The sequence below is a fragment of the Castor canadensis genome, chromosome 1 (genome assembly GCF_047511655.1).
Source record: "Castor canadensis chromosome 1, mCasCan1.hap1v2, whole genome shotgun sequence".
NCBI classification, from domain to species: domain Eukaryota; kingdom Metazoa; phylum Chordata; class Mammalia; order Rodentia; family Castoridae; genus Castor; species Castor canadensis.
In genome coordinates, this window is record NC_133386.1 from 204,867,100 (window position 1) to 204,887,390 (window position 20,291).

Sequence of the window (20,291 nt, forward strand, 5' to 3'; positions counted from 1 at the left end):
CATCAAGAGAAAACTTTGATGGGTTTTCTTATACTTATTTACAGTTTAGTATATATCCTTTCGATTATAATGAGGGAGTTGCCTTTCTTTTGATACCTAGGGCCTGGAAATACCTAAAGCTGGCCCTGCTCTTACCTGTATCCATTCATTGGTTCTTTCACTCATTCATTTGGTAACTAGGTGTTGGACTCTTGCAGTTATACCAGTACTGTGTCTAGAAGCTGAGACTCACAGGGAGCAGAGCACTGAGAACAAGCTCCGTCCTCAGAAGCCCACGTTATAGTGGGAGAGCCGGGCAAGACATAAACAGAGACTCATGTGAAAAGAGCGAGGGAGAAACACAAATCAGGGAGTGGGAACAGAATGTGGGCAGGAGGGTCTAATTTACATATTCAAGTGACCGGGAGCTCTAAGCACAGGAACCCTCCAAACAGAACATGGTATACACTAAGGTCTGTGGAAATGTTAGCTGAATATTGACTGATGGATGGATGGGTGGGTGGATGGATGGGAGGGTGGATGGGTGGATGGGTGGGTGGATGGATGGATGGGTGGGAGGGTAGAATGGATGGATGGATGGATGCATGGGAGGATGGATGGATTGGAAGGTGGATGGATGGATGAATGGGTGGATTGGTGGGTAGGAGGGAGAATGGGTGGAGAGATGGATGGATGGATGGATGAATGAATGCACAGGTGGTTGGGTGGGTTGATGGATGGATGGCAGGCCCTGCAGGCTTACCTACCTGGTGCCCCTCCATCTGGCCTTTCCTTCCCAGGCCCTCATCCCTTCTCCAAGTTTCCTTCAGAAACCTCTAACTGTGCCCCTAAGTGTCCTTCTTCATGGTCACCTTCCATATCTCAACACCTCTGATACATCCTGGGGCCACCAAAGAGACCTGGCTACATAATTTGTCAGGGATAAATGAGATGGCATATGGAGACCTTTGTTCAAAAATTATTAAGACTTCCAAGACAGTGACAGCAGAGCATGAAACCAACCATGGGACCCTAGGCCCTGTGTAACTGACTGCACAGGTGACTGCATGCCAGGGAAGTTGGCCCCACCTCCAGAGCAGGTGTAAGGGCCTTCTGAGGTCCTCACAGAGGGACTCTCCCAACCTGTGCTTGCCATCTGGGCTGAGCTCTGCACTGCCTTCACCTGGGACCTCACTCTACTTCCTGTCTCTGGGCATCGGTTCCCTCTGTCCCCCTGGGAGTGTCCTCCCACTCAGTCCTTTCTGCCATCGTGCTCAGCCCTGGACCAGAGGCTAGGAGGTGAGTGGTATCAAAGCAGACCCAGTCCTGGCTCTCCAGAGTGGACACTCAGAGAGCAGAGGGCTCTGGCCCAGCCCCTGCAGGACCCCATGGGAGACCCCAAGTGTAAATTGCCGGTGTGGCAAAGCAGGCCCACAGTGAGACCACAGGACAGGGTCCACATGCAGCTCTGCGCTGGTCTGTTTTGTTGTTATTAAGATATGACTCACATAAACTTAACCACCTTAAAATGTACAGCGTGGTGGTTTTTACAATGCAGACTCAGCATTGTGTAGCCAACACCATAATCTAATCCAGAACATTCTCCCTAAACTATCTCCCCTAAAAGAAGCCCCATAGCCATCAGCCATCCTCCCCCATGGTCCTGGCCTCAGGCAACCACTAATTACTTCTGTCATATTAAAAAATATGGGTTTGCCTATTCTGGATTTTCATATAAATGGAATCCTATGCAGGCTTCTTCCTCTCTCTTTTTTTAATGGTGGTACTGGGGTTTGAACTCGGGACCTCAGACTTGGTGATGTACCACTTGAGTCACACCCCCAGCCCATTTTGTTCCTTTTCAAAGCTGAATACTATTCCGTTGCATGGGTATACCATATTCCTCCCCGCCCACCTTCATCAGTTGATGGAGTCCCACATGCTTTCTGACCAGCTCTCAATCAGCCCACAGGGGTGTGTGTGTGTGTGTGTGTGTGTGTGTGTGTGTGTGTGTACACCTCCCCAGCTCTCACTGTGACTCTGACCTTGAAATGTCACTGTATTGCTGTTACCTTCCCCACCTGGAAAATTACTACCCACCCTTCAAGGTCCAACTAAGAGGTTACCTGCTCCATGAAGCCTGCCCAGATTGCCCAGATCACCCCAAAGAGACCAATAAGCCCTTCCTTCACAGGCCCCCCATCCCCGGGCCCAGCTCCAGGACACTCTGCCTTTGTGGGGTCCGCAGCGCCTCCCGCCCCATCCGGATCGGCGACTTCACAGAGTCGCATTTCCGAGGCCCTGGGTCCCTGCAACCCGCCAGGACTTTGGTGGAACCGAAAAGAAGGGAATGGGCTGGGCGCTAGTTGGCCGCCAGAGAAGCTAATCGTTTCCTGGAGGCCACTGGGTTTGGATGAGGGAGGGAGGAGCTGGGGAATTTCGGGGGTGGGGTCAGGTGGGTGGAGGAAGTGACTGTCCCCTCCGGCCCGCTGGCCGGTTGAGTTAATGACGCCCATGGCCTTGTCCCCTGAAGGCGTTTCTCTTGCAAGACACAGGGTGGGGAATCCAGACGCCTCAGCCCCTCCGGCCCGGCGGGGAGGGGAGGGGCCGCGGTCAAGGTCAAGGTCAAGGTCAGCCGGGGGAGGTAGACCGGGGGAGGGACCGGCGTTAACCGCGGTGGGTGCGCAATCGACCCGCACCCCGGGTCCATGCGGTTGGGGTCGGGGCCGGGGTCGGGGTTGGGGGTCGGGGCCGGGGTCGGGGCTGGGATTGGGGGCTGCACGGTGGGTCCAGATAGGCCCCAAACCGGGCAGATGTGTCTCGTCTACACCGCGCGGTCTCCGTCTACACGGCCGCGCCACCCCGTCCTGCTATCTGATGAGCACTGGGCTGTGTAGCCTTTGTCTTTTGTCTGCCTACTTAGAGATGTTTTTTTTCTTTTCTTTTCTTCGTTTGGGGCACTGGGGTTTGAACTCAGGGCCTCACGCTTCCTAGGCAGGTGCTCCTACCGCCTGCTAGCCCTTAGCGATGAATTTTTTTTCACTCTTTTTGTACCCGCTTATGGAGTGGAGGTAATGGCATAGAAATAAGCTTTTCTGGGTCCTTCTTGGGGCAGTCGGTGAACATGTACACTGGCCACAGTGGGGAATATTTTGAATCATTAAATCCAAATGGCTGCAGGCATGGCCCATATAGTAAGAGCCCTATGTGAGGCCCTGAGTTCAAATCCCAGTACTGCCAAAAAAGAAAGAGAAAGAAAGAAAAAGGAATGCAGATAATATCCAGAGGACTTGGAGTGATTGACTAGCAGGCACACAGTCCTGGCTTCCATTCCCCAGCACTGGAAGAAAAAAAAAAAGTCCATAGAAAAATCTTTCCTGTTTCACCCATCTGACATACAGCGTCTGTGTATCCCTCTGGAATTTACTTAAGAAAACAGAATCCAAAATGAACCTGGGCTTGGAAAAGGAAGCATGCATTGTGCCTGCCTTGTGTTTACTTACAAACCTCGGAGCTGTTTCCCCTTTGGTAAGTAGGGGGCTTCCTCATCAGTTAACGTCATTTCTGTGTTGCTTAAAGGGGACTGAGCCAATCACATGGTTTTGTGTGGCCTCAATTAATTTGTCCCCTGGGTCATGTGGGTGTTTCCAGTTTTTTCCTTCTGTAAACTCTGTTGTAATGAGTAAGTCTGTACAAAGGTCAGCCTTTCCTGCTGCAAGTCCATCCATAGCGGGGATTCAGAACTGTGCTTTCTGGGTCAAGGCCGTGGGCGGACCGTGTTGTTGTGTGATGTGTCCTCTGTATTAGTCAGGCTTTCAGGAAAAACAGAACTGAAAGGAGAGACAGTTCTGGGCTGCCAGGTCCCGGGAGCTGCAGTCTGCAGCTAAATTCAAAGGGCTGCAGGCTTGAGGTTCAGGCAGAGTGGGTGTTTCCGTTGGCATCAAAGGCAAGGAAAGACAGGCAGCAAGGAGTATTGCTGACTTGGGGAAAGGCCAGACTTTCTGTTCCTTCCAGGCCTTCATCGAGGTTGTGAGGCCCATCCACCTTAGGGATTTAAATCACACCTGAAACACCTTTACAGACAGTTCCAATGACGTTTGACTAATATGGGATTACTCTACAGCTCAGAGCCACACACTTGCCTACACAAGAAGGCATCAGGGCCAGGTTGATAGCTATAATGGGTTAGACAAGGCTAAATTAGCCATTTAAGGTTGCTTTTTTTTTTAACTCAGAGCTTTGGACTTGCTAGGCACATGCTGTACCACTTGAGCCACACCCCCTGCCTTTAAGTTGTTGTTTTTGTCTGCAGTATTGGAGCTTGAACTCAAGGCCTACACCTTGAGCCATTCCAGCAGTCCTATTTCTGTGATGGGTTTTTCAAGACAAGGTCTCGAAAACTATTTGCCCAGGTTGGCTTTGAACCGTGATCCTCCTGATCTCTGCTTCCTGAGTAGACAGAATTACAGGCCTGAGCCCCCTCACACCCGGAGTTTGAACTCAGGACCTCAAACATGGTAGGCAGGTGCTCAGCCTGAGCCATGCTCCCAGCACTTTTTACTTTGGTTATTTTTGAGACAAGGTCTCATGTTTATGCCCAGGTAGGCCTGGCTCTCTATCCTCCTATTTACACTTCCTGCATAGCTGGGATGACAGGCGTGTGCCACCACGCCCAGCTTTTTATTGGTTGAGATGGGGTCTTGAAAACTTTTTGGATTGGCCTGGAGTGGCGATCCTCCCAGTCTACCTCTCCAAAATAGCTGGGATTACAGATATGAGCCACCATGCCCAGCTTAGGAAAACTTAACAACTATTAAGTAATAACGTGTGACAATAAGCTACAGCAGAGCCACAAAGAAGAAAATTGAAATGAATCCGGAAACAGAGGTGATAGGAGGGGTCCCAGGGAAAATCCTTCCCCCTGGAAACACAGGTGCAATGGTAGCCAGTCACGTGAGCCACTGCAGCTGGCAGTGTGAGATGGTTGGTGCTCAGCAGTTACCCCACGGCATGGGGGTGCACTCACAGACTGGTCTTCACTGCTGGGGGGCAAGCAAGGTGCTGCCTTCCCAGCCCCGTACCCACCCCTGGGTCCCTCCCCTCTCTCCAGGGAAGGACAAGGACCACTGGTCCCAGGTGTCCAGGCACCCATGGCCAAACAGAAGGAAGGGGATGTGTGGAGGAGGAGGTAGGGAAGCCTACAGGGGAGGTGGGCATTCGGAGGATCTTACAATCGCCATTAGGCTGGCTTTGTCTGGCTGGTCACAGTGCTGAGGAGTCCTTGTCCTGTTGGGACAATGCCAGGGGCACTGCTCGGCCCAGAGGAATACCACTTGCCTCTGACCTCCCTGGCCAGAGGGAGCTGACCTTCCTTAAAACCTCTGGGCCCGAGGCACTGTGGGCGCCCAGGGGTCTGAACCTCTCCGTGTTCCTTCCTCCCTGCACACTGCTCGCGGGGGTTCCGAAGCCCCTCCCTTTTTAAATTTTCCCCACATTGCACCCCGAGCCCCCATTTCCATGCCTGCCTGCCTGCTTCCTTTTCTCTTTATGCATTGGCTGAACTTACCCTACCTTTTGTTTTTGTTCTGGAGGCATCGGGCCCCACTTTCATTTTGATTCTTTACGCTTCATGAAAAAAAATTAGCCTTTCCACTTTAAAAAATGTCCATACTTATTATTTTGAAAATAACATAGTTTGAGGTTGGGGGTGCAGCTCAGTGGTACAGTACTTGCCTAGCATGTGTGAGGTCTTCAGTTTTATCCCTCGTATTGTCAAAATAAAATAAAGAGAACTGTGTTGAACGTAAGTTAAGAGTTTAAAAAATGGGTATCTATGTGTCTGTACCTATGTGGTATCTGTATGTGTCTGTATGTGTACTGACACCCCCAATAAACCCACCCTGAGATGAAAACATCATAAGTCACAAATACACTGAATATGCCTACATCCTAGCTTAGCCTCACATACCTGCAGTGCAGTGAGCTCCAGATGCTTCCATGAGCCTACAGTTGGGCATGGAGAGAAAGAGTCACACCGCATGTGACTAGCCCAGGAAAGATGAAAGACGGACCTGGGAGGCCATACAGGGAGGCGGACAGAGACAGAGCTACTGCAGGGGGAAAAAGTTGCAGAGGGTCCTTGTGATCTCCTTAGCTACTCGCTTATTGGGAGGGTGACCGTCATCCCCAAATAACGTACCTACCGTGGAGTCACAGGCAACACACAGAGAGCCACAGCTCCACTTGGTGTTAATGGTTGTCATAGAGAGTGGAGGCAGAAATCGCAGGCACAGTTGGGAGGGGAGCTGGTTCTGGTGACTTCTTGGCTCCTCTTGGCTGCCCCGAGGGCATCTGCTGAGAACGAGTTCAGGTTTATGCTCTGCTGGAGATTTCTTGGCACTAGGTCAGTAACTAGGGCCTAGGTCAGGGCAAAGCCTGACACCGTGGACAAGCACAGGCTGGCAGGAGAGCCTGCAGATGACAGGAGGCCTGCCATCTACTTTGGCCAGCTGTGAACACTTCCTGAAGTGCTTTGGGCACTCCCTGAAACAGGGTGGGCCACCAGGGCAAGGGGGAAAGTGTCTCTAGGACTGTGATGTGATGTGGTCCTCGAAGAAAACCTAGCCACACCTGGATCAAGTCCACAAGCTAGGCCTGGACAGAGTGCCCTGCAGGGGGCAGGTATACCGCCTGATGGCCATAATTAGGGCTCACACTTGATTCAAGAATGGGCCCTGTGGTCATCTGCATCTTACACCGTATCAGTTGCCTGTGGTCACCGTCACAAAGTACCGCTAGCCGGGGCTCAGTTCTGGGAGCTGGAAATCCAGGATGAAGGTGTGGTTGGGGCTCTGCCCCCGCCAAAAGCGCTAGCAAAGCGTCTGTCTCAGGTTCCTGGTGGTTCCAGGGCTGTGGCAACAGAGCTCCAGTCTATCATGGAATTCTCCGCGTGTGTCTGGATCAAGTTCCCCCAAGTGGAAGGTCACCAGTCACACCGGATTGGGGTCCTGCTCTGCTCCGCTATGACCTCATTTGAAGTAACCACATTTATAATAGCCTTATCTCCAAGCAAGGTCACATTCTGAGGCACTGCGGGATTGGGACATCAACACACAAGTTAGTTTCTTTTTTGGGGGGGGGTTCTGGGCTTTGAATTCAGGGTCTTCACCTTGAGCCACTCCACCAGCCCCTTTTTATGATGGGTTTTTTGAGGTAGGGTCTCATGAATTCTGCCCAGGCTGGCTTTGATCTGCAATCCTCCTGATCTCTGCCTCCTGAGTAGCTAGGATTACAGGCGTGAGCCACTGTGCCCAGCTTCAACATATTAATTTCTAGGGAACACAAATCAACCTCAAACAACTGCCAGTGTCCTTTGGCCACTATGTCTGCTTGCTTCCTTCACCAAATCAGCCCTTGTGCCAGTCTGTTTTGCTGCTGTAACAAATACCTGTGAGGACAGTTTAAAGAAGGAAAGATTCATTTGGCTGTTGGTTTCAGAGTGGCTGGATCCATGGCTTTGGGCCTGAGGGAAGAACACCACAGAGGCTGAAGTCAGGACCAAGATATCCCACCTTTCAAAGGTGCGCCTCCAGTAACCCATTTCCTCCTGCTGGGGGCCACCTTCCACGGCTCCACCACCTCCCAATAGTGCATTCAAACGTTGGATCCATCAATGGATCAAACCATTGATTAAGTCAGGGCCCCTCCTGATCTAGTTGTCCCTGGAAACCCCTAACAGATACACCCAGAGGTGTCTTTATTAATCACCTAGGTGTCTCTTAATCCAGTCAAGTTGATAGCCAAGGTGAATTACCACAGCCCTGGTGCACCAGGGATACATTTGGTAAGTGGGCTGGGCTCTGCCCTCCTGACTCCCAGGTTCCAGGAGCCAGAGGCTTTGGACACTCTCAACAGCAGAAGGCCCTCACCAAGCCACAGCTGGGGACTTGTGAGCATTTGCGGCTTTCCTCGGTGTGGCTGTGTGCAGTGTTCAGGAACTCAGCAAAGAGTCTGACACTCCTGCCTGGCCTCTTCTTTCCAGAATGTAGACTGAGAGGCCGGGTGCCTTCGGCCTCAGCCTACGCTGCACCTGGGGCCTGCTTTCTCCAACAGGTGTTTACAGAGCGTCCACTATGTGCCAAGGCCTGGGCTGCAGCAGGAGCCAGGTGCCTCTGTTGCTGCCTGACACCCTAGCTGGGCTCTGCTCTGGGAAGCTGGGCCCAGGGGCATTTTGTTTTACACAGGTCTCAGAGTTTCACTCAGATGCACCCTGAACAGAAGTCAGCCTGAAACGTGGTGTGAACACCTTTACGTCAAAGTCCAAGTTAACTCTGGCCACAGAGAGTCTATTGCATCATGTCCAGGTTTATGGGACAGTCATATCTTTGGCCACCTTACGTCACCTCTCCCTCCACTCCACCTGGCACATTCCTACAACACTCTGAGCAATTTCCTGCTGCTGGAACTTTGGTACTTTTATTTCCTCTGCCTGGGGACTTCTCCCCCAGTCCTCACCTCATCCCATTAGGTTTGCCTGGAGGTGCTGCCTGGCCGGCCCTGGGGGCGGGGGTCATCTCTGTGTTACTCTGTTTTTGTCGCTACTGTTGCAGCTGCTGGTTCTGTTGACTTTGTTCTAATAAACCCACGATCTTTTTTGTGATGTTCATCTAACCCAGGACCTGTTTCATGCTTGGCAAGCGCTCTACCACTGAGCCCTTAAAAACCCTGCATTTAAAAACAGGCATGAAGCTCCTCCCTACAGCCCAGGAAAAAGAGCTGTTTACCCAGGGGACCAGCAGACAAGTACATCCAAATTGTTGGTAGTGTCACAAATAACTGGATGGGTGGTCGCTATGGGCTTTGGACATGATAAGGTTAGTGGTGATGTCATGGGGTGCTTGCTGTGGACCTATGCCCGGTGCCTCCTGGAGCAAATAAATGTTCCTACGGCTTCATGAGGAAGCAGGTTCAGCAGGTAAGCCATTTGTTCCTCATAACACAGCGAGTAAGGGATGGAGCTGGGATTCCAAGACAGGCCACCAGCAGAGTGATGGTGGAGGGACCCCACAATGTCACCCCATGCAGCCTTTTGCATGGTGAGTGGCACAAGGTACACTTCCCACAAATGCTTAGTGCTTTTACTGTAAAGATGTGCCATGGTCTAGGTGTCTGTTTCCTCATAATTCATGTTGAAACTTCATCCCCAAAGTCATAGTTACCTTGAGGGGACACAGCTACTCAGATACCCTTGACCAAAGAACGGTCAACAAGGAAGGTCATCCTCTGCTACTGAGTGTGTAGCTTCAGGAGGACTCCGATGGAGAGCTGAGGGAGGAAGCGGACACCCATCTAGTCAGCCAGATCAGCCGAATCAACCCTGGTGATCAGTGTTGTCACAGCCAGATGGCCCTCACATCCCCCAAAGTCCTATGTTACGGCAATGGAAAAGTGGGGCCTTTGGAAGATAGTTGGGAATAGACGAGGTCATGAGGGGCCCCCACGATGGCCATGATTATATGATGACCTGTGTTGCCTTGACACTGCAGGTCACTCTGGCAAGAAGCCCTCGCTAGATTCAAGTCCTTGACCTTGGGCTTCCCAGCCTCCAGAAGGGTAAGAAATACATTTCTTCTCTACCAATTACCTGGTCTGTGGTCTGTAGTTACAGCAGCAGAAGATGGACAAAGTCATTTCTAATAACACTAAAAATATGAAAGGGCTGGGGTGCGTGGCTCACGCTTAATATGTGTGAGACTCTGGGTGCAATCCCCAGGACCAAAAAATGAAAAAAAGGGACAAGTTTAATAATTGGTGAGGGGCAGGCAGAACAGGTGGGCCTTATGGGGAGAAGAAGGCACAGGTGGGGAGGCAAAATATAGGGTCACAGAGGGCCCAAATTGAGCCTTGAATTCTGCCTCCTAAAATAATCCCACTGTGTTGTTTTTTTCTTTTCTCTTTCTTTCTTTGGTTGTTCTTTCCTGAGAGTCTTCCAAGCTGGCCTCGAACTCGTGATCCTCCGTCAGCTCCAGAGTAGCTGGGATCGAGGGTGTGCACCACTGTGCCTGGCAGTAACCCCATTTTGGATTCTTCTCTTCTAGCATCTGGGTTTTTTTTTTTAAGTCCATCCAATTCAAACCTTCTCGGGAGGCACAACAGCTGAGCCATGGAGCTTCCTTGATTAAAGCTGAGCTCCAGGAAGCCCTGCCCTGGACCTTGGCTATGCTGGGCCTAGGGTCGGTGTGCAGAGCAGAGGACAGTGGAACACACACTGGCCAGCCTTCCAGCACAACATGTTCTCTTTGGCTCTGTTGGAGATCTGAATCAGCTGAAATACCAGTTTTCATGCCCATTTTTACTTCCAGGTAAAGGTTTGGCTTCTTTTCTTTTGGTGCTGGGGCCGAACCTGGGCTCTTGAACCACGAGGTGCTCACTCTACACTGGGCTATACCCCCAGTCCTAGGGTTTGTTTTTTTTTTTTTAATGGCACCTACCCAAACCTCTGTTTTATTTTAGTTTTATTCCTTGTGGTGCTGGGAATCAAACTCAGGGCCTGTGCATGCGAGGCAAGCACTCTGACACTGAGCTACATCTCCAGCCCTAGGTGTGATCATTAAAACCAAGTTTGCCCTTAAAAGGGAAGCAGATGGGTCTCTCCATTCAACCATTTGTATGCATTGCCTCATCCTGCGAGAAGAGAATTTTCTGGAAGGCAAGGAACCATCAGTGTGCTATAGAGCTGCATGCTTTGACAAGTCACCACTGTGATGACAATGACAATGATGATGGTAATGTCTAGCCCTGAACACCCACTGGTGCCAGGCAAGGTGGATACCATCTGTATCCCCACTTTACAGATAAGGAAATAGTCACAGGACAGTAATTTGCTCAGAGTCACCAAGGGAGAAAGTAGTAGGGACAGAGACTGCTTTTAAGAGTCCTGGGGTCTGCAGGAATCCCTCTGCTTCCCCTCCCTAACCCCTGAAGAAGAGGCTGGCTGTCATGTTAGAATCTCCCTGGGGGGTTAGAACAGTGCTAGACTGGGTTCCATCCCAGACACAGAGAGTCAGATTGGGAGGATGGGGCAGCAAATGGTGTTTATTTTACTTATTTATTTTATTTCAGCCCAACAATGGTGTTTTTTGAAGATCCCATGTGCACAGAGATCCTCAAGCCTCTCTGTTTCCTCCCCCACGGCCCTTCCCAACACTTCTTACAGCTAGGTTGAGGTCGTAGGACCGAGTTCTGGTCCAAAAAGAATAAGGTGGAAGTGAAGCGAACCCACTGAGACCTGGCCCTTAAAAAAAAACCCAACAAACAAACAAACAAACAAAATAAAACCCTGGGATTCTCCTGCTCTCTCTCCCACTGGATAGACCTGGAGCACACATGTTCCAAGGGGTCCCAGTTCAAGAGAGAAGAGGATATAAGGGGATCCCCAGTTGGGAATAGTGGCATATGCCTGTAATCCCAGCTACTCAAGAAGCTGGGGCAGGAGGATTACGAGTTTGAGGCCAGCCTGGGCAACTTAGCAACACCCTGACTCAAAATTCTTTTTTATAAAGGGCTGGGAGTGTAGCTCAGTGTAGACCGATAGCCCAGCAACCAGAAGCCCTAGGTTCCATCCCCAGCACTGCATGAAAAGGAAGAAAAATCCCTCATTTGGGGGGTGCTTGGTATTGAACCAAGGGCTTCAAACATGCCAAGCATGTGGTCTGCCACTGAGCCACTCGCGAGACCCCATAAGGGGCTCCCTTGGAACAAAAAGACTGTGGGAGCTTAAGGATCCTGGTTCACGGTGAGTTAGTCCTGTCCATGGCTGAACCGTGCAAATGTCTTCCAGACACAGGCCACTCAGGTTTGCAGGCTTCCATTGGACCTTGTCAGGTTCCAAAGGCAGGTGTGGTCCCCACAGCATCCACCTCACCTTCAGCACCTGGCAGGACTGAGGGAGAAACGGTACCTTCTCCTGCTCTGAGCCTCCTCTGACACCTCGGTGTAATGGTGGACATCCCTCATGACATGAACCATTTCTCGTTCCTTTACCCCAGCTCTGATTCCTCCCTGCCCCACGGCATTTCCACTTTGGAAGGGATGTTAGGTTTGGCCACTGTGCTGGCCAAGTGCCCTCCCTGTGGTTCAGTCTATCAGATGGCATGGGGTGACTGAGGTGTAGAGCTTTGGGTGTCTTGGCCACTGGCCAGGACAGTTGTATTTGCTCGCCCTGGTTCTCTCAGCAGGGGAGGCACAACCTGCCCTCTGATGTACCCAGGAATTCTGACACAGGCTTAAAAATACGGTCAGCACAGCAGCACCCTCCCCCACCTGCCTTCCTCAGGTCCATCAGAAAACAAGGACAATCCAGTGGGCACAGATACAGCCATGGTGTGGAGGGGAGGCTCTCTCTGACCTTTGTTGGACCATGTTGGGGTACAGAGTGTCCCTGTCTGAAGAACTGTGGCTCGGCCCTCTGAGCTGGGGCAATCTCTCTCTTCTGGTTCTTTTACAGGACACAGATCAGTGGTGTCTCCCACCAGGTACACAAAGCCCAGTCCAGAGTCAGGCTTACCTACCATCGTTAATAGCCAGCGCTGTGATCACAAATCCGCCACACAGCCACCAGCAGGCTTTGTTGGCAGGCAGGGCAATCCTTGCTGGCATCTTGTGCCTCGAGGGTGCAAGATGAACCTGTCCAGATTCAGCTTGTCTTAGCACTGCCACAGCCCTTGCCCTGAATCCACTCATTTCATAGGCTCAGTAGCCACCGAAAGAGAGCCATGACAGCAATTCTGGTGGGCATTGACATGTCCTGTCTCAGTCACATTTCCATATGGCTGTGTGTGTCCCGTAAGTGATGTCTTTCTAATAGGCGAGGTTGCTGTTGCCCTCCTGCCTGTCCCTGTGGCCAGGCCTTCAGCTGCTGCTGACAAGTCAGTAAAAACCCAAACCCAGGGGTCTTTCCACCATTCAATTCTTCCATCACTGCCAGGAAGACAGCATGAATCGGCCCCCAGCACACTGGTTTTAACTTCCTCCATCGAAGTGGCATCTCTGACCCAGTTTACTTGGAGCCGCTGTCCCTACACCACACAGCTCTAGGTTGACCAGTTGACACCCATGGAGGACTCACTGCCCAAGCAATTCCAGAATCCTGCATCTTTCCATGCAGGTCCAGGGTCAGTCCTGGGGGAGAGGCTCCCTGTTCATGGGCCCCACACTTGCATTCCCCACAGGGTGCAGTCCTGAACACACCACCTCCATTTTGTCACAGTGCATCTCCAAGAGAGATGCTCTCTGACAGCACTGTGAGTATTTCAGGTTTGAAGGTTCTTTTATATTCTTCAGGCCTAGGGGCAGCCTTAAATAATGGCTGATAACAAAATAATAAGGGCCCTCCTCCTCCTCCTCCTGCTTCTTTTTTAGTGGTGCCAGGGATGGAAGCCAGGGTTGCTTGCAGGTAAGCACATGTTACACCACCGAGCAACAACCCGTGCCTAGTAAATCATCAACTGAAATTCTCTAGGCCAAAGTCCAGTAGTTGTGGCTTGGCGGTGCTCATGGGCTTTGGCCCTCAGCTCCATTCTGGTTCTGCCCAAGGCTGTCACACAGAGAATGTGCTCACCCTGAGCACCAGTGCCTGCTTTCCCTGTGTAATCTTGGCACTCATTGGTTTCCATTTAGCATGGCAAAGAAATATTGCTTACATGGTGGATTTACCTGCTGTGCCAGTCAGCTTTCCATTGCTGTGACAAAACACCAGAGAAAATCAACTTGAACGGAGAAAAGGTTTATTTTGACTCATGTTTTCAGAGGTTTCAATCCATGAATTGATTAAGGCACATTGCTTTGGGCCTGTGACAAAGCAGGACATCATGGGCCTGTGGCAAGGTGGCAGAAGAGCTGCTAATCTCATGGAAGCAAGAGAGAGAGAGAGAGAGAGAGAGAGAGAGAGAACCCAAAGAAAGAGGGATCAAGGGCCTATCACCAATGATCTAACTTCCTCCCATTAGGCTCCACCTCCTGAAGACTCCACCCCCTTGCAATAGCGCCACCTTGTGGATAAAACCTTCAGCACACAGGCTGTTGAAGGACACTGGAGTCTAATTCACAGCCTGGAAGTGTTTGACAATGTTAAGTAGGGGACCGTCCCCACTCATGTACAGTGCCCATCCCATAAGAGAGCTAGGTGAAAGAGGCCCACCCACTTCACAGGAAGCTGTTCAGACACACCAGCTCTGCAGACTTTCACCTCACTTTCTTACCTGCAGACTCAACAGGATTTGGTTTTACAACAAATAGACAAGGACAGTCTTCCCAGACAGACACAATATGGCTGCCCAGAAAACATTCAGGTAAAGGAGATGGGACCTCTTTCTAAAGACCCGCTTAAACATTCTGACTGCGTCATCCCATCAAGACACTTGCTGTGCTGTCCATCTAACTACAGCTGGAGTCAGGGCTGTCAGGCTCCTGGTTGCTTCTCTGCCTCTGACTGTTTCATCTACTCTTGTAGAAAAGGAGTGTGTGTGTGTGTGTGTGTGTGGTTGGACCAGGGGACAACCTTGTTTGTTTATTTATTTTTAGGCTAGCCTGGGACCTACTGTGTAGTCCTGGCTGGCCTCAAATCTCTACCTCCTGCCTTCAGCTCCCGAGTGCTGGAACTCCAGGCATGCATCATCACACTTGATTGACCCTGGCTTCTTTGTCAGTCTGTGTTGGATTAATGTGCCTCACTGCTGCTCCAGGCCATTTCAGGACTGATTTCTCATTGTAATCCTACTCCCTGACTTTTAGCATGTCTCCATGCTGGGGTAAATGCAACACACTGGTCTGAAATCCTTTCCTGCTGGGCTGCCTTTGGTTCATTCAGTCTTTGATGATGAGCCGCTGGAAAGGAGGGCTTCCCTTGCCTTCCTCTCTGAAGGTTTGCTGGAGGGAGCTGACAGCAGATTCAGTAGGAGAAAGGTGCTCATCTTTATTACATGTACCAGGTGTGTGCAAGCTACATTGTGTGACTAGCCACCAGCCCAGAGTGATTCAGAAGCGCGTTGACGCTTTCCCACAGGACAGGGGTGGAAAGGGACAGTAGACAATTTCCAGGGAAGAGTAAGTGATTTTTAGGGACATCACCGGGCTTGAGGAACATACAATGAATGGCCTGGGACCATGTCTGCAGGCCTACAGGACAGAGAATGGACTATCAGTTGTTCTCTGGAATCCTGAATGGTTCTCTGGAAATCTGAATGGGCCAGAGGATATGGAGTGTGACAAAAGTCTTCCCAGGTTTTTCATATGACTTTAGTTTAATGATGGCTAGCAAAGGGACCAGAGATAATGGTTTTCTTCCTCGGTGGGTCTGATGTGAGCAGAGGAGGAGGCAAGAGAGGAAGTCCTCTTCCAGCACCTCTGATCTCTACCTTCCTGAATTTCAAATGTCAGCCCACCAGCCCAGTGTGGGGGTGGCTCAGTGGTAGAGCACTTGCCTAGCGTGTGCGAGGCCTGGCTTCTGTCACCAGCACTGTGTACCACGCATACCCCTAAATAAAATAACCAGCATACCAGTGTGCCACAGTCAGGGGTGTTAGTCCCTGGACTCCTTTAGGAGTGCTGTGTCAGACCTCGTTTTAGCTCACTGATGTCCCTTTAACTCACCTCACTTCCTGATAACTGTGTTAGTCAGTCTTCTGTCACTATAACAAATACCCAAGATGATCAACTTATAGAGAGAAACGGTTATTTTGGTTCACAGTTTTGAGGGTTCTAGTCCATGTGCGATTTGGTCCTGTGGGGGCACACCATGTGTGTGGTGGAGTGAAACTGCGCACCCAGCCTGGGGTGCAGAAGAGAGAGGCAGACATGGTGCCCTCCATCCCCTTTCAGGACCTGACCTACGACCTCCTGCTTGGCTCCACCTCCTAAGGGTTCCACCTCCTCCCAGATCCAAAATATAGCAACAATATCGACATGAAACTGGCCACTCTGCCAGGATGTATCCCAAGACACTCCCCTTTCTTTTCCCTCCATTTCCACCCCTCCATCAATGCTTTCTTTAGTCACGTTTTGTTTTTTCAGGTGACACTGGGGTTTGAACTCAGGGCCTCATGCTTGCTAGGCAGGTGCTCTACCACTTGAGCCACTCTCCCAGCCCCACTTTATTTCTTTATGACCTCTGTCCTTTGACTCTTCCTTGTGCTTTTTCCCTTTTTATTTTTTTTGGTGAATTTGGTGATTTTGCATGCTAGCCAAGGGCTCTAGCACCGAGCTACACCTCCAGCCCCCTATTCTCTCGTTCATTAATTTGATTTTATTGTTGTGTTTTTTCACCCATGAGGGGAAGCGGAGAGTGAAGTCGGAGAGGCTTGGACTACTGCTGGATTTCAGGGCAGCAGAGTCACATGGGGGCTGTGCATCACCAGCACAGGGGTCCCTCACCAAGACCTGGGCAACGGGCTTACTCAGCCAGTGAGCGTCTAGGAATCCTAACACTGGTGCTGCACGGCTTGCATGAGGAGCACAGCAGCTGCTTCATCTGTTCATTTGGTGCTGCTAAGGAAGCAGGACAGTCCCTCCCCACAGTGTCTGGTCCCTCGGGAACAGCCTCCCCCATGCCTGCATCCCATGTAGTCATCTGTGATTGTCCCTTAGTGATGTGTGGGTCCTGCAATCTCCCACTCCCCCTTCCACTCAGCAGTCTCCAACCAAGTAAGGCCCTCAATTACTCTCTCTTGTGGCCACTGAATCTTACTTAGTTTTTATTTTGGGGGTAGTGCTGGGGATGGGGCCTAGAGCCTTGAGCACGCTAAGTGTGCTGTACCACTGAGACACGCCCCAGCCAAAGCACATTCCACAGGGAGCCCAGGGTATCTGCCTACAAGACTCCTTCACACTGAACCCTCTGGTTTCAATAGTTCCTCCCCACAAGGCTTCCTTCTTGGTGATCAGAGGTCTGGGATGCATCTTCTGTCATCCCTGAGGGCCATTATGAGGCCAGTAGTGACAATTCAGACTCCTTGGTACCAGAGCGTGGTCTGGCCTCAGGGTTCCCCCCCACCCCAGCGCTCATGCTACAAAAGGGGTCAGGGTCTTGCTTTTTTCTTACTGGTCTGCATTTCTCATGCACGCAGTGACCCACCTCCCTAGCTGGATACGTCTCTAGAGTCACTGGTGACTTTCACCTCCAGTGCTGACCTTGGGGCAGCTGCTTTCCATGCAAGGGTGACCACATGGACAGGAATCAAAGCTATGTCACCCCTGCCCTTTTGTCCATCTTTCCATACCACAGGTTTCTGGGAACCAGGCTGTTCGGGCAAATTTGTTTTTAAGAGTCAAGAATTTTGATTTGTTCATTTCTTGCATTTGTAGTGCTCTTTGATGATGACATCCCTGGCCTGAGACTCCCATACAGTCTTTAACCGTCACACACTGCAACTTTATTTTCCCTCTCCATCACTTTTGCAGACGCTGACCATTCCCCTAGTTTCCTGTTGTCATCGACCTTAATGGGGTTAGTTTGGTGCTCAGCACACAGGGCCTCCACCAACTTGACCTCCACAGGCTCAGCACCGTTGGGTGCCAGCACATAGAGATGGGCTTGGCACTTGTTCAAGGCTTTGGCAGCTTCTTGAACCCCACAAGGGTTCAAGGATGAGGGCAGTCTTCAGCACCTCTTGTAAGGCAGAATTAACAACCATGACACCTCCACAGCAATTGCCTTCTTTGGCCAGAGAGGGGATTTCTGTGAAGCCTAATCTTGAATGGCCCGGGTCTCTGCCTCCAGGCAATTTGGTGGTGGTAGGAAGGAGATGTTTTAGCAAATCTTGATTCTGACTCCACTCCTGAGAAAACCCTCTGGCTCTATACACAGTGCTCTGACATCAGAGGTGTGGGTTTTCCATGGGAAGCATTTCCCACACAACACTGGGTGTCCTATGATTTAACTGGCTACCTGGCCACAAGTGGACACAGCTCAGTCCCCATAGACCTCCCCTACACCTACAGTCCTTGGCACTCCTGACAAGGGTGGTTACAAATTGAGGGTCCCACGCCCCCTCCTAATGTTAGATTAGGTGCTTGAGCAGCTCACAGAGCTCAGGGCAAGACTTCACTCATGTTTACTAGTTTATTACAAAGCGTACAAATCAGGAAGAGCCAGAGAGGTGCACAGGGCAGGGCGTGGAGCTGCCACACCTTCTCTGGACTTGCCACACTGCTCAGCCACCAGGAAGCTTGTCAATTTTGCAGGTCAGGAGATTTTATAGAGTTCAGTGGAGCTTCATCTCCAGCCCTGCCCTTCCCAGAGGTCTGTGTGTGGGGCTGAAAGTTCCGGTCTTCTAATCTTTGGACCTGGCCCATTCTGAGATTGTCTGGAGGCCCCATGCTAAGTCCTTTCATCAGCATGAACTCAGGTGCCATCAAAAGGGGCTTGAGGACAGGCCTGGTGGCACCTGTTTGTAATCCCAGCAAAAGTCACTAGGAGTCCCTGGAGACAGACAAGAGCTCCCAGGGCACAGCGATGGCTCCAGAGTCCTTCACTCTGGAACCAAAGGGTCTAAATCTTTTATTGTTTCTTTGGTGTGCAGGGCAGCCCCATGCTATGTGATTTTACTTTGAACGGATTCCTTGATGAGGTGGCCTTTGTCCTCAGGTCATTTCCAGAGACAATCTGATAAAGGTGTTGCTAGACCTGAACTTTTATGACTAACCTGGGTGGGGGGCCAGCCCCTCATATTTGTTTCCTGTATAATACACCATGTTCTTGGATGGTTGGCTTGCGGCTTAAGGAGGACCTCTGTGTCTCCTGGCAGCCATGGGCAGGAGGAAAAGGGAAGGAAAGCAGGCTGAATCTTTTTGGAAGGGCAGACAGGGACTGAGAATGTAGCTCAGTGGTGGAGCACTTGCCTAGCATGTATGAGGCTCTGGGTTCCATCCCAGCACCACCACCACCACCACGGACAACAACCACTTCTACCCCGACTCCCATTTCTGCCTCAGAGGCATGAGGTGTGTGCCCAGGAGGTGGGTCAAAGGACACCACCCAGGCTTCCAGTCTTTCTCTTATCTCTGTGGGCCGCTGCGGGTTTGTGGCCCCAAGGCTGAGGGCTGAGTTACGGACAGGCTGGGAGGAAAAATGATTGCAGCTGCTGTTCTGGTTTCGGGGCCCCAGAGTGAAGTGCAAAGGGGTCCTGTGTAGCCCTTGGCTGACCCTTGGTCTCCATCACAGTACAGTCCACATGTGTGTCTTCTGAAACCAGGCCTGGTGGTGGTGATCATCTCTTGCCACCAGCTTTGCCCAACACCAGCCCTCTTGAGTTTGGCCCCATAGACAGCTACATTTCATGGAAGGAGCCATTCCAGCCCTCCATGACGTCTGACTCTGGCTCACAGTGGAGTGGAATCAGGGATCCCCAGGGAGATGTCCATGCATTCAGAATGCCAACTGCTGTGGTGGTTGGTGGTGGATTTATATTAGTGACTAAAACGACTTATGGGTTGGCGTGGTCCAATGGTTGAGCAAGTGCTTAGTGTGTGCAAGCCCTGGGTTCCTTCCCCAGCACCAAAAACCCAAACCAAAAGAAACCCAACTGATAAATACCCCCTCCCAGAGTTGTCTGTCCTCAGGGACAGGGAGGACCCTGTGGACATATCAACACATGTGTGCTGATATCAGGAAGGGATAGGCCAGGAACAGAGACAGAGACCTGGAAGGAACCCACTGACATGGCTTGGTCCAGGCAGCTCCATCTGCTTTTCTTACTCTATCAGGACTGTGATATCATCATCAGGACTAATTCACAACTAAGGTCATGCTGGTGTTCCATGTTATGAAAGAGGAAACTGAGGCCTGGGGCCTTTGTGTGGCATGCCCCAGGTCACACGGCACAAGGGTATCAAGGTCACAGAAAGGCAGGTGATGTGGGCAGATGTCACTGTCCTGAGACAGTGGGGATCCAAGGGGAGGATGGCCCAGCTGCATCCAGCAGCTAGGGATGGTTTAGGCACAAGATGGCAGGTGGGTGTTAGGCCTGGGGTGGTGGGACGGAAGGATGGAAAACTGAGGGGGGATGTCACAGATGGGGGTGCAGGTGTCCCCATCAGCACTGTCTAATGGTAATGTGACAATAGCTGCCATGCTGAGCTCTCAGTACCTGCAGGCACAGTTCAAAAATCTTTGCCTGTGTTAATCCACGTAGTTATCACAGGACGCTCCATGGAAGGTTCTAAAATTAGTTCCCATTGTTGGGTATGGAAACATGTGGACAGCACTTGGCACCCAGGGATGACTGGTAATAGAGTTGGGGTCCAATCGAAGCCCAAGT

At 51.1% G+C, this 20,291-nt stretch overlaps 1 long non-coding RNA gene and 1 pseudogene across 1 annotated transcript; one reads left to right on the forward strand and one right to left on the reverse strand.

The window, feature by feature from the left end:
* Positions 1–2,744: 2,744 nt before the first annotated feature.
* LOC141414910 (uncharacterized) lies at positions 2,745–11,220 on the forward strand. Its single transcript, XR_012439883.1, has 2 exons — positions 2,745–9,591; positions 9,964–11,220. It is a non-coding gene; the product is annotated as an uncharacterized lncRNA (long non-coding RNA).
* Positions 11,221–17,172: 5,952 nt separating this feature from the next.
* Positions 17,173–17,761, reverse strand: LOC109700007 (small ribosomal subunit protein eS12-like; annotated as a pseudogene).
* Positions 17,762–20,291: the final 2,530 nt, after the last annotated feature.